This window comes from Hemiscyllium ocellatum, chromosome 14 (genome assembly GCF_020745735.1).
Source record: "Hemiscyllium ocellatum isolate sHemOce1 chromosome 14, sHemOce1.pat.X.cur, whole genome shotgun sequence".
In the NCBI taxonomy this organism is placed as follows: domain Eukaryota; kingdom Metazoa; phylum Chordata; class Chondrichthyes; order Orectolobiformes; family Hemiscylliidae; genus Hemiscyllium; species Hemiscyllium ocellatum.
Genome location: NC_083414.1, coordinates 22,988,616 through 23,002,314, shown reverse-complemented (window position 1 = coordinate 23,002,314; position 13,699 = coordinate 22,988,616).

Sequence of the window (13,699 nt, the reverse complement as noted above, 5' to 3'; positions counted from 1 at the left end):
GAACCAGCAGTCGAAGGAGCTTTAGTGAGCTGCAGCAGTCCCTCTTGTACACAATACCCACTGTTGTCGCACTGGTCTAAGGGAATTAATGTTGATGACTGTAAACAGGACGCCAAACAAGCAGGCTGCTTTGTCCAGCATTATTGCCCATCCCTAATTCCCATGAACCTTTGATTGATGTCACAAAGTATTAGAATTAAAATGCCATCTTGAAAGATAATAACATAAAATTTACGATAAATGCTGACTTGCACACTTCTAGGCTTAAGTGCTTGATCACATGATTTTGTGCAAATTTAAAAATAGAATTTCTAGGACGTTTGGAACTGACAGACTAGATTAATAATAAATTGGAAAACTATGCTTTTAAATTTCAACTATCTGGCTCGTGTCAGATAAAACTGGCACCTAATGGACAACTACCCAGTTCTGTAGGCTGAATTTGATACTCAGCTATTTTGCCAAGTGAAAACTGCAGCCACACAGAGTTCAAAATTTGATGATATTTAAAGTGGGCAGCCCTAACAAATTCAGCATTTATGCCTGTTCCTAACTGCCCTTGAGCAAGCATTTCTGAGCTGCTTTCTTGAATGCAACTGAATGACCATTTCAGAGGGTGGTTAAGATATGATTATTTAGTTGTGGGCCTAGAGTTGCATATAGATGCAGCCCAGCTAAGAACAGCAGGTCTCATTCCTCATAGAACATTAGTGAAACAACTGGGATTTTACAGCAATGTTCCAGGTCACACATCTATTCCAGATTTATTTTAGCAGATTTAATTATCTACTTAGAGTTGGTAACAAATTTTCAGAGAAAACTGGAAATTATGAAAAAAAACTTTTGATTATTGCTGTTGTTGATTGAATAGACAAAGGGAACAAGAATGTGTATTTAGTGAAAATTACTTGAACAACAGAGCTAACGTAGCAATAATTAAAATGCTGACAGTAGAACCTTAATAACAGGATTCTGTTGTCTCCTAAAATTTGATATTTGTTCAAGCATCAAAGGAAATAGGACAGTCCTAACTTACCCCACATTCTCCATTAAATCCATTAATTGGATTCTTTTGAACGAGATAGAGCGCCAAGTGTAAACCTGTCTGTTCAGTAATAGTATAAGTCCATTGCAATAACCCAATCCCAGAATTTGCAGATTGGACACTCAATGAAAATATTAAAAAATGAATTGACACAAATTGAATTTATATACTCGTTGTGTAATTTCAGCATCAGTAAATAATATATTGTCCTGTTTAATTAATCAGTTTTTTTTACATTAAGAAAGATCAAACAGGGAGTATGCCAAAATAATTATTATCTAGATATTTTCAGGGCATAATTCCTAATCGCACTGGATTTTTAAATAAATAAAGATGGTTCAGAATTTAGGTTAAACTATAATACAGCAACATAATAGGCATCTGTTGTAACGTGTTTAAAAATTATAACATTCAATTAAGATGAATTAAAATGATCATGGAAGACTGATTTCTCACATTTACTGAGCTGCTGTCACTTCAAAAATTCTAAATGATTTTAGAGAATCAGGGAAACAGGCCCTTCGGCCCATCATGTCTATGCGGACCAACAAACACCAAATGACATTAATCCAATTTACCTGGACTTGGTCCATAGGCATTGTAAGTACTTATTCAGATGCTCCTTAAATGTTGTGAGAGTACTTGCTTCCATCACTCTCGCAGGCAGCATGTTCCACACATCTACGGCCCTCTGGGTGAAAAACAAAATCTCTCAGATCTCCTCTAAATCACTTGCTCCTCACATTAAACCCCTGCTTTCTGATCTTAGACGGTCTCCATGGGGGGGATTCTCACCATCTACCATGTCTCTGCCTTTCATAATTTGGTATACCTCAATCCGATCACCCCTCAGCCTCCTCTATTCTAAGGAAAACAAAGCTATCCAGTCTCTCCTCAAAGCTGAGATTTTTCGTCGTAAGCAACAACACTCCTCTGCACCATCTTCAGGGCAATCAGGTCTTTCCAATAGTGTCGCAATCCGAACTGCACACAATATTCCACCTCTGGCCTAACCAATATTTTACAAAATTATTACAATTCTTTACTCCTATAATCTATGCCCTGGCTAATGAAAACAAGCATCCCAAATGGCTTCTTCACCATCCTGTTGACCTGTGTCGACACATTCATGGACATGTACACAAGGTCCCTTTATTCCTCAGTAAAATGCATCAACTCATTTCATATGCCATTGCTCTGCCCAATTTACTACCTGATCAATCTCAGAGTGTAGCCTGAGACCATCCTCCTCACAATCAATAAAACCACCAATTTTTATATCATCTGTAAACTTAATAATTATACCTTCTGCATTCACATCCAATGTACATGCTAATGTACATAATAAACTGCAAGGTTCCCAGCACCAATCCCTATAGCACACCACTGGTCACAGATGTCCAATCACAACCCTCCATCATCACCCTTTCCATATTGTTTTGTAAGTTAATTTTGGATCCAGTTTACCAACTTGTCTTGAATCCTTTTTGGACCATTCTTGACTAGCCTTCCGTGTGGGACCTTGTCAAAGGCCTTACTGAGGTCGACATAAACCACATCAACTGCACTACCCTCGTCAATTTATTCCGTCATCTTTTCAAATAAAATCTCAATTAAATTAGTCAGATAGGATCTCCCTCCAACAAATACATGCTAACTATCTCTGATTTTTACACTCTCATGACCCTACTGCAGAAGTTGAACCTGTGTGATCATTCTATTTCATGTGAAGTTTGTTTTTCTCTTCTAGTCTCTATGGCTTAGTAGGGAAAGCTTGTACAAATGCTAATGACACCAGAAATATGAACATCTAATGGAGTAGTTGTGCTAAAACTGTGTGATAAACAAGGTGAAATATAAAGAAAAGCAAGCAGAATTCCTTTCAAACTAATACAAAGAACAGAATTAAGAGGGATACTGTTATTTGTATTGAAACAGAAACCTAGTTTAAATGCATTATCTTGTCAGGATTTTAATAAAGCTAGATCTATGATAATTTACATAAAGAATCTATAGTCTTTGAACAGGTCAGGACAAGGGTTGCTATTTGACTAATTTAATGAGGTACTCAGGAACAGTATACAGTCAAATTATGAAAATTGCCACAATCTAAGTGCCCAAAGTAGAGTTCAGGCAAAAATCACAAACATACAAATTGAAGGGCACATTTCTATTTATAAAACACAAGTGCACTCTTAAGAGTGGAATAATTTTTCATAATTCTACTATTTTGACATGATTGCCAGGCTAACAAACAATATTTCTGCACTTGTAACTTGGACACAAGTAAAAGAAAGAACGAGTTTTATTTATATATTTTGTACTAAATGGTAAATCTGAATACTTCATTCTGGTTATTTACAGCAGAGGTGAGTCACTGAACTGAAAATTCTTACTGCTTCCATGACTCACTCCTAATTTGACTACTGTTTAAGAGTTTAAGACAGCTCAATTTGTCAATATTAATCAATTTTCTCGACAAATGCTCTCTCCAAACACTTTCACATGAAAAGCAGCAATTAAAACATGGATTGCAACTGCTTTTTCATGCCAAGTGGTCATTGAGTTCTAATGGACATTCCATCCATCAGGACCATTCCAGTCATGTTTTATCTAGTTTTATTTCATATGCAGTTGATTACACTTCTACCAAGAAATGGTTGGAAAGTCTTGTGGCACAGCAGGTAATGTCCCACACCTGGATTTGATAGAAATGGAACGTGTATACCTAATGCTGTCAAAGCAGATTGACAATCAACAGCAAAAGCCTTCCAATATGCCTATGTCAGGGAGTAAGCACAGGAACATCTCCTGGTCAGCCATGGTTGATGTCAAGTGGCACCTCTCAAGCTTTAGCCCTGGAAATAGGCTAATCTAGAAAAAACAGCCCTGAAACGAAACATAAACATGTCTGTGTCTGCCTCACGTCACTAGACAAGGGAACGTCTCCCAAGTCTAACACGCAGCCAGTTAATTTTCAAGAGACAGTAAGGTGAACTTCATTCCAAGTGTTATAAAGTCCACTTGGGTACACTAATGGATAGTGTACTCCTCAGATGCAATAAAATTAAAAGCCCAGCATCACCACCATTCAAGTCATAAAAGGTGATAGCATTCCAGATGAAAACAGATGATCAACATAAATTGCCAGCTATTGATATTCACCATGTCAGCCAGCATCAGTCCAAAAGCATCCCACCAACATAATAAACCATGCCCTCCGCATGCACCTATTTAGAAATTTAACAGTATTGCACCTCACACCACATCCATAAGGCACCACCACAGATTTTCACAGCACAAAAACATCTTGATCAGTTCAAATATCCCACCACTTAAAAGAAAATATTTCACTTTATCTCTTTATAAGAATTTTCCATTCATTAAAATGCAGCCAATTTAGCAGCTGGCAACCACCACAAAAACAAAGTAAACTGCTCAGTAGCTGTCTTGCTCCTACAATGCAGTCCATTAAACATCCCTGAAGTTGAAAGCTATTCTGCAGTGAATACAAAATTAATGAATGTATAAAAGTATAATGGTTCTGAAAATAATTAGGCTTATCCTGATACTTGGCTCCACATTCTTAAAAATGCCACTAATAACTGTTACACACAATGGTCATTCCCTTTCATTGTGGCCTCAGATTGGCTTTTGCAACATTTTTCAAATAAATAAAAATATTTAATCAGATTATATTCCTGAAAAATATATTGCATTCATTGACATTGTTGTTGGGTAATCTTTAATGTAATGAAATGTTAAATGTAAAAACCTCTGTACTGTCTCTCTCACTGTTTCAGTTTGAAATTCACATGTGGAATTCAGCAAACTTTAAACTGAAAGGAATTACTATTCAGAAACATTTTTTACACTTGTTGGAAGAAACAGGTTTACATTTACCTTCAGTTTTGAAGACTCTTTTCAATTGTTGAAAGAGATTAATTATCATGCTTAATTGTTAAGAGATAGACAAGGGTAATTTCCCAAATTAGCAGGCACAACTTCACCAAAGATTTACATATAAGGTTGCTACCTCTCTCAGCTTCCACTTGAGTCTCTAAGATTCAGACTCTTCTCTAGGACGTGATAAGTAACTCAAGAACAGAAAAAAATCCATGTTTTTTGAAGATTCTTTTAATACTATCTATTTTTAAAATATCAGACAGTTGAAGAGTTTGTTGACTGGGAATGATAAGTTATCCAACTGATTAAATAAGAATTGCTGACATTCTCATTACTTTAAGGAGGTGGTAGTCAAAGATGGATATGTCAGACAACCAATAGTGGGAGTACACAAACAATGCTTTTCCCCATTGGAAAATGAAAAGGGAGGTAATGAGCAGTAATTTCTCCAATCTTTCCAAAGATGGGTATCTGGTAAGCAGCGGTTGACTATGGTTCACCTTAAAAGGGATATCAGCAAGTAGTTATGGTCCTTTAGCTGATCAGAGGATGAAAAGGTTCCTGAGTAATGGCAATCCTGGCATTATGTAAATGCATTCTCTATTACTGAGTACACCATCTGACTCATCATGAGCAATATGAGAGTACATTGATGGAGGACTATGTAAAGTATTATGTTGAAGCTGGTTCAAGGATTTAACATGTTTTGCATTTAGAAAATGTTGACAAACCACTCATTGCTTCTGACATCATTTTAATATAACTTAGTATAACTGTCTTTAACATATCCCAGCCCAAGTGTTATTGTACTCACATATTTTACGTAGGAAGGGAATGTACACCCATGGATAACCTCAAGGTTAATAAGCACACTTTCACAAAAGTACTGTATGAGGGAATACATCAGCTGAACAACATACTTTTTATTAGTTAAAGTGAACGAGTTGAAATCACTAATTTCAATCTGTTGCCTCAAGTCCATCAAGTTAACTATCCACAGAACAATCAGTATATGCCAAATTAAATAAATTAGTAAACAATGTAATAAGCAATTTAGCATGTAAGGGGTTAAAGTACCATTGCCCTTACTACATATTGGGATACGTCAGGTCTTTTAAGAACAAAGTAGTGGCAACAAATCTGATAACCATTTTACAAGAAGCAGTTCAATCCTGTTGTTGCATAGCTACTTATGTTATAAGCTAAATCTGGACTTGCTTTGTTTCACATACAACAGCATTTGTTGATACTTATATTGAAAGTACAAGAAATACAGCTGTGGCTGTCTAAGATCATCATGGAAAAAGGCTGCTGGGCATACTTCCAGAACAGTATTATACAAATTTCATGGGCAGATACACCAAAAGCATTGAATTGCTGTAACTGTATGCGCCCTTATTTGGGCAGGAACTGAGAACTATTAGTTTACAAAGAGATAACTAATCAAGACAGAGATATTAAAACATGAGTGGAAAAGAGTACCATTGAAGTGTAGGGCTTGAGTTGGAATCTTGAGGTGGAATGTGAACAATACTTCTGTTAGCGAAGTCCCTAAAATGAGAAGAAAGAATAAATTAAAAACATTGACATACACACCAGTAGAAGAGGTAATATCAACAATATTAATGAAGCATCCAATTTACTTGCAACTGACTGGAATGAAATGTTAACAGCTGTAGAATTAAAAAGGTACACACTGAGGAGCAGCCTGAAGATTCAACAATTCTGAACGTAAATATCTAAATTGCTTTTTTAGGAAAACATTAATTTGAACAATGCACGAGATGGGTTCAGAATTCTTTCTTAAGTACAATTTTTATTAATTCTGTATCTCATCAGGTTCGACTGCTGCTGTTGAGTTTGTGAAACTTACTGAGACACTGGCTTAGATTTTTCTTGGGCATTGCTAGTTGGTTACCTCCCGGTACCTGTCTCAGTCTGTGGTCCCTTAAATTCTCCTCTTTTGCCACTGACAACTATAGACTAATTTCACTACATGGTAGGTAATTTTACCTGTGGAACAGTTTGGCCCATCACTGCTCCTATTCAGGAAGGATGAAATAGTTTGTAATTCTGCCATCCTACTTTGAACTTTTATTATAGAATCCCTACAGTGTGGAAACAGGCTATTTGACCTAAGTTCACACCAACCCTTTGAACAGTAACCCTCCCAGACCCAATCCCCTACCCTAATACTCTACATTTACCCTTGATTAATGCACCTAACCTCACATCCCTGAACACAATGGGCAACTTAGCATCACCAATTCACCTAATCTGCACATCTTTGGATTGTGGGAGGAAACTGTAGTACCCGGAGAACATCCATGCAGACAAGGGGAGAATGTGCAAAGTCCATACAGACAGTCACTCAAGGCTGGAATCAAACCCAGGTCACCGGTGCTGTGTGGCAGCAGTTTTAACTACTGAGCCACTGTGCTGCCTCAGTAGTCATTGTAATCAGTTCAAGTGAAAGGCAGTAACACAATTACCCACCAACTTGTCCCTTTAATCTTACATAAGCAAAAGACAATTATGTCTGATTATGCTGCATATTATTACATTGTACACATGATGCTAAAACAAGTCTGTAATTCTCCAGGTTTTCACCATGACATAAAGGTCATAGAGTCATAGAGATGTAAGCATGGAAACAGATCCTTCGGTCCAACCCGTCCATGCTGACCAGATATCCCAACCCAATCTAGTTCCACCTGCCAGCACCCGGCCCATATCCCTCCAAACCCTTCCTATTCATACACCCATCCAAATGCCTCTTAAATGTTGCAATTGTACCAGCTTCCACCACTTCCTCTGGCAGCTCATTCCATACACTGTGTGAAAAAGTTTCCCCTTAGGTCTCTTTTATATTTTTCCCCTCTCACCCTAAATCTATGTCCTCTAGTTCTGGACTCCCCAACCCCAGGGTAAAGACTTTGTCTATTTATCCTATCCATGCCCCTCACAATTTTGTAAACCTCTATAAGGTCACCCCTCAGCCTCCGACACTCCAGGGAAAACAGCCTCAGCCTGTTCAGCCTTTCTCTATACCTCAAATCCTCCAACCCTGGCAACATCCTTGTCAATCTTTTCTGAACCCTTTTAAGTTTCACAACATCTTTCCGATAGAAAGGAGACCAGAATTGCACGCAATATTCCAACAGTGGCCTAACCAATGTCCTGTACAGCCACAATATGACCTCCCAACTCCTGTACTCAATACTCTGACCAATAAAGGAAAGCATACCAAACGCCTTCTTCATTATCCTATCTACCTGCGACTCCACTTTCAAGGAGCTATGAATTTGCACTCCAAGGTCTCTTTGTTCAGCAACACTCCCGAGGACCTTACATCAAGTGTATGAGTCCTGCTAAGATTTACTTTCCCAAAATGCAACTCCTTGCACTTATCTAAATTAAACTCCATCTGCAACTCCTCAGCTCATTGGCCCATCTGATGAGGATCCCGTTGTAATCTAAGGTAACCTTCTTCACTGTTCACTACACTACAAATTTTGGTGTCATCTGCAAATTTACTAACTATACCTCTTATGCTCACATCCAAATCATTTATGTAATGACGAAAAGTAGTGGACTCAGCACTGAACCTTGTGGCACTCCACTGGTCATAGGCCTCCAGTCTGAAATACAACCCTCCACCACCACCCTCTGTCTTCTACCTTTGAGCCAGTTCTGTATCCAATTGGCTAGTTCTTCCTATATTCCATGAGATCTAATCTTGTTAACCAGTCTCACATGGGAAACCTTGTCAAACGCCTTACTGAAGTCCAAATTGATCACATCGACCGCTCTGCTCTCATCAATCCTCTTTGTTACTTCTTCAAAAAACTCAATCAAGTTCATGAGACATGATCCCCCATGCACAAAGCCATGTTGACTATCCCTAATCAGTCCTTGCCTTTCCAAATATGTGTAAATCCTGTCCCTCAGGATTCCCTCCAACAACTTGCCCACCACCAATGTCAGGCCCAACGGTCTATAGTTACCTAGCTTGACCTTACCATCTTTCTGAAATAGTGGCACCACGTTAGCCAACCTCCAGTCTTTCGGCACCTCACCTGTGACTATAGATGATACAAATATCTCAGCAAAGGGTCCAGCGATCACTATCCTCACTTCTCACAGAGTTCTAGGTACACCTGAATAGATCCTGGGATTTATCCACCTTCATGAGTTTCAACACATCCAGCACTTCCTCCTCTGTAATCCAGACATTTTTCAAGATGTCACCATCTATTTCCCTCCATTCTATATCTTCCACGTCCTTCTCCACAGTAAACACTGATGCAAGATACTCATTTAGTATCTCCCGATCTCCTGCGCCTTGCTGATCTTTTGAGGGGCCCTATTCACTCCCTAGTTACCCTTTTGTGTGTTCAAATATTCATTCAAACATGTAAGCATTCACTCACTGCTTCATGAAAAATTCATTTCAGGCCCATGCTGTTATATAAATATTCAGTCATCGAGCACCAGAGAAATAACATAGGGGAGATCATCAAAGTTTAAAGCAATAAAAACAAGAAGCTGTCATAGTAGGAAAGTGAAAACAGGTATTAAAAATAACAGCACCTAAATAGAAAATATTTTCTGCTTTTATTATTGTTTCTACTCTCGGGCTCTGATGCAATTAAAGAAAAGACTGATTTCTATATCTGAATTCATTGTACAGTCACTTATCCCTACTCTCAGATTCACAAATACCTCCCTCAAGTACTTTCTGTTTTTGAGAAAGGTCATAAGTACAACTTACTTTGAACTGCTGAGGTTTCATAAATAAACCAAAAATAATCCAAGTTCAGGTCACAATCAAGTTCAACACACATTCTCACTCGATTCTGAGCATTAATTTGAACTATACTACCCTATCTGTGATAATTACAATGCATATTGACAGGCAAGTGAAATTTTAGATTTTTTTTAATGACTTCATAATCTTCTTACGATTACACTATATCTTTCAAAGTAAAGCAAGACTGAACTAAGATTAAAGTAAAGATCCAAATCATTAGGATTTGATGAGCTATTGTACCCTTAATAAGTTTGCAAAACAAGAACATCAAATGAAACTTTTGATGCCCATTTTTCTTAATAATAATTTTATTAGCTGAATCAAATGTAGGGAAAGTAACATTGGGTTGGATTTTCCAATTTTAGGCATAATGCCATTTTTGGGGAATTTCACCAGGTGCCCCATCATGGTGACTTTTTTTATGCTCCACTCCACACCTCATCAGTTATGCAGCCAGCTGCTTTGCAGTCCTTCTTGTGAAGAGGTGCAAAATTCCCAGTGCTGCTGGAACCGCTGATGCCATATCTAAAGCCCAGCTGCACACCTGGGGTAGCACGGTGGCACAGTGGTTAGCACTGCTGCCTCACAGCGCCAGGGACCTGGGTTCAATTCCCGCCTCAGGCGACTGACTGTGTGGAGTTTGCACGTCCTCCCCGTGTCTGCGTGGGTTTCCTCCGAGTGCTCCGGTTTCCTCCCACAGTCCAAAGATGTGCGGGTCAGGTGAATTGGCCATGCTAAATTGCCCGTAGTGTTAGGTAAGGGGTATATGTAGGGGTATGGGTGGATTGCGCTTCGGCGGGTCGGTGTGGACTTGTTGGGCCGAAGGGCCTGTTTCCACACTGTAAGTAATCTAATCTAAAAAAAACCTCTTCATATGCTGGTAACCAGGAACTATTTCACATTCCAACCTCTTAGAAAATGGAGATGGCCCCAAAAGGGAAACTAGCCCCGTGCTTTCAGATAGGCGCCTAGAGCGTCTCCAGGAGAAAAAAGATCATCCGATTCCCAGAGGACCATTAGGGGAGGCCATGGCACCAAATACAGCCAGATTCCTGGGCCAGTGGCATCTCCAGGGTCAGATGAAATCTTCTATGTTCCACAAGTGACACTACCTTCACTGTGCTACCTCTCACTCAATCTAACTCGACACTATACGTACATGTCACCAATGCTCATGGACTATTCACTTCACTCATTATTGTATACAGCATTTTCACCCAATGGTTCTCACCACCACATCTTCCACAAATGCTACACATTCATGGCCTCTGGCCAAAGGCTACACAATCTACAGAGGCTGACAACCTCCAAGTAAATACCAAGTGATTGGGTATTAACAAGTAAAGCTAAGATCCATGAGCTTCATCCTGTGTGCATTCATGAGACGGCAAAGCATCAAATCAAAGATATCCCTGGGCTCCAAAGTGAAGTCTGAGCTTACCCAATATCAGCCATGATCATTTGGGGAGACTGGTGGTTTGTTGATCCTGAAAGGTAGAGGAGAACCATTTCCAAGCAGCATTCAAGGATAGGTCGGTGTTGGGACATTAAAATAGAGGCCCAGAGAGGCAATGGCAAAGCTACTGCTGCCAGTTATCTTGACATTCAAGTCAGGAATTGTCACTGTCTGGCTTCCTGGGAAAGAGGGGAGAATTGCAATTGCATAGAAATGAGGTGACTTCGGTATTAACTAGATGGTAACAAGGCAGTGACCAATTATTAGTAAGATTCTGGTCTTGCTGTTGAAACCTTAAGGGCAATATTAGATTCTTTATGTCTATGAGAATTTAGTAAAAACAAACAGCTAGGTTCTTCCTCCTCTAACTGGACTTTAAGACTCTCCCTGTTTCCCTACCCTTCCCTTTTGTTATTGCTGCACTGCCACTGATGGGTAGTGCTCCTTTAATTCGAAAACTGGTGACTTGGTGGCAGTTTAATTTTAGAAAAGCTAATATTAAACCAGAAGATCCAGGTTCAAATCCCACCTGCCTCAGAGAAGGTTGATTTAAATAAAGAGATGGGTTCTTCCATGTTTGGGGATTGGTTCCTGGACAGGGAATGCGACCAGAAGAGAATGGTTGCAAGATGCTAGACTATACATCGACAATAAAACTCCTGTAAATCACTGAAAGCCTTTTGCTGTCCAATTCTAAATATGAATAGCAGTCTAACAAACAATAACAACCCAGAGAGTAACAGGGTTCCTGCTAATGAAAGCATTCATTGAATTAAAAGATTCAATCAGCTACAAATTAATTATCTACATATTGGATGGTGTATGATTTAAAGAATGTTTCCCTTATGACAAAGCTGTTCACATTAAATGCATTCAACTTTTTCAAGATTATGGCTATAATGCAGACACTGAAGTACAGAAAGCCCATTGTGAAATATAAAGTGCATTTTCATAAACCATTACCAACTTAGGATTTTTATGAGAGGATTCATAAATAAGCTTGGCATTATAGCTGTGTCACCAAATATAAAAAAGGGTCAGCAGGAGATTAACAAATCAAACTCTTTAGATTACAGTATAGTAATGGATGACTTCCACAGATATCTGACGTAGCTGGACCCAACAATTAAAAAAGATAAATAACAATGCACTTTCTATGAAACTGAACTTTTTTTTTAAAAGCAGATAGCAAACATAATGCCCACCCTCATCATAATTCTAAAATACCACCAAAAAAGGGATTGAAAATTAAACATTTTCCAGGCTGTGGGAATACCCTTTTGAAAATAAACCCTGTGCTTTCTACACTAATAATCCCCTTCAGACCTTCAGACAATGTTTTGCTTGCTCCCATGCATATGAAAGTATGCTGGGTATGCAATTAAGTTAGAAGACTGCATCCCACTATACTTTCAGTGTAATTACTGTTTTCACATGTCATAAAGTTGTATTAAGAGCATTTTTGAGTGGTCTGCTTTACAGAGCTGTGTCAGCCTTTTTATTTTTCTAATTTGGCATTTATAGACTGATTTATACGTGCAAAAATGTTAGTATTGATACAAGGAATACTGTTGCAGCATTTTTCTACGTAGATAATGTAGAGTTTGTTTCTTTTACTTAATCTTTGATAAGATACTCTTCCCACTCTTCAAACTCACTGATATTTTCGGAAACCAACGAGGCATAACTTGGGAAAATCATAAGTAATTCCTCTTCCAAAGCATTGCTTTCCCACACACATCATACTTCCATAGCCAAAAGAAGAGCTTTAAATACAAGTTTAAAGATAGCTTTAAACACAAGTTCTCATAAAATCCGATGAACAGCCACTGTCAATTTTTTTCTCAAGTCCACATAAGGAATGGGGCTGTCTTCCAGAAGCCAATGCTATAGATAAGCGTACAATTGCCAAAATCTGTTATATCCATGATTCTGCGTTCAGCCTAAGCAATATAGCAACTTTAAGCCTCAAAAAATTCCCATTAAATTGAAGCAGCTACAGAAGTATGATTTGAGTAATTCAACTGTTATTGACATCTCCAAGCAGATGTTTAATACATTGCCTTTATCACCATCAAAATCGTGCACCAAGTTGTTTATACACTGCACAGACCTTGATCTTCATACCCATTCAAATTTACACTAAATTTATTATTTTTTAGCAATTTGATGGATAGTCTATTCCATTTAACCAACTCAGTTGGAGTACCCATTAAACAATCTCTCAGATAATTTAGCGACCTGGTCTAATGGTCATGTTTTAATTGCCCAATCAAGTGTTAAACTGTGTTAATCAGATCACTGATAATTATAACAAAGTTTTTGATGCATCTACTCATGCCAAGACTAGTCTAAATATGAACTCAGTCAATATTTTAGTGTCTTCAATTTTATATATTCCATAGTTAGCTTCCAAAGGCTGAATTCTGCACATCCAAAGATATTATATGTTGTTTTAAAGATATTGCAGAATAAAGAG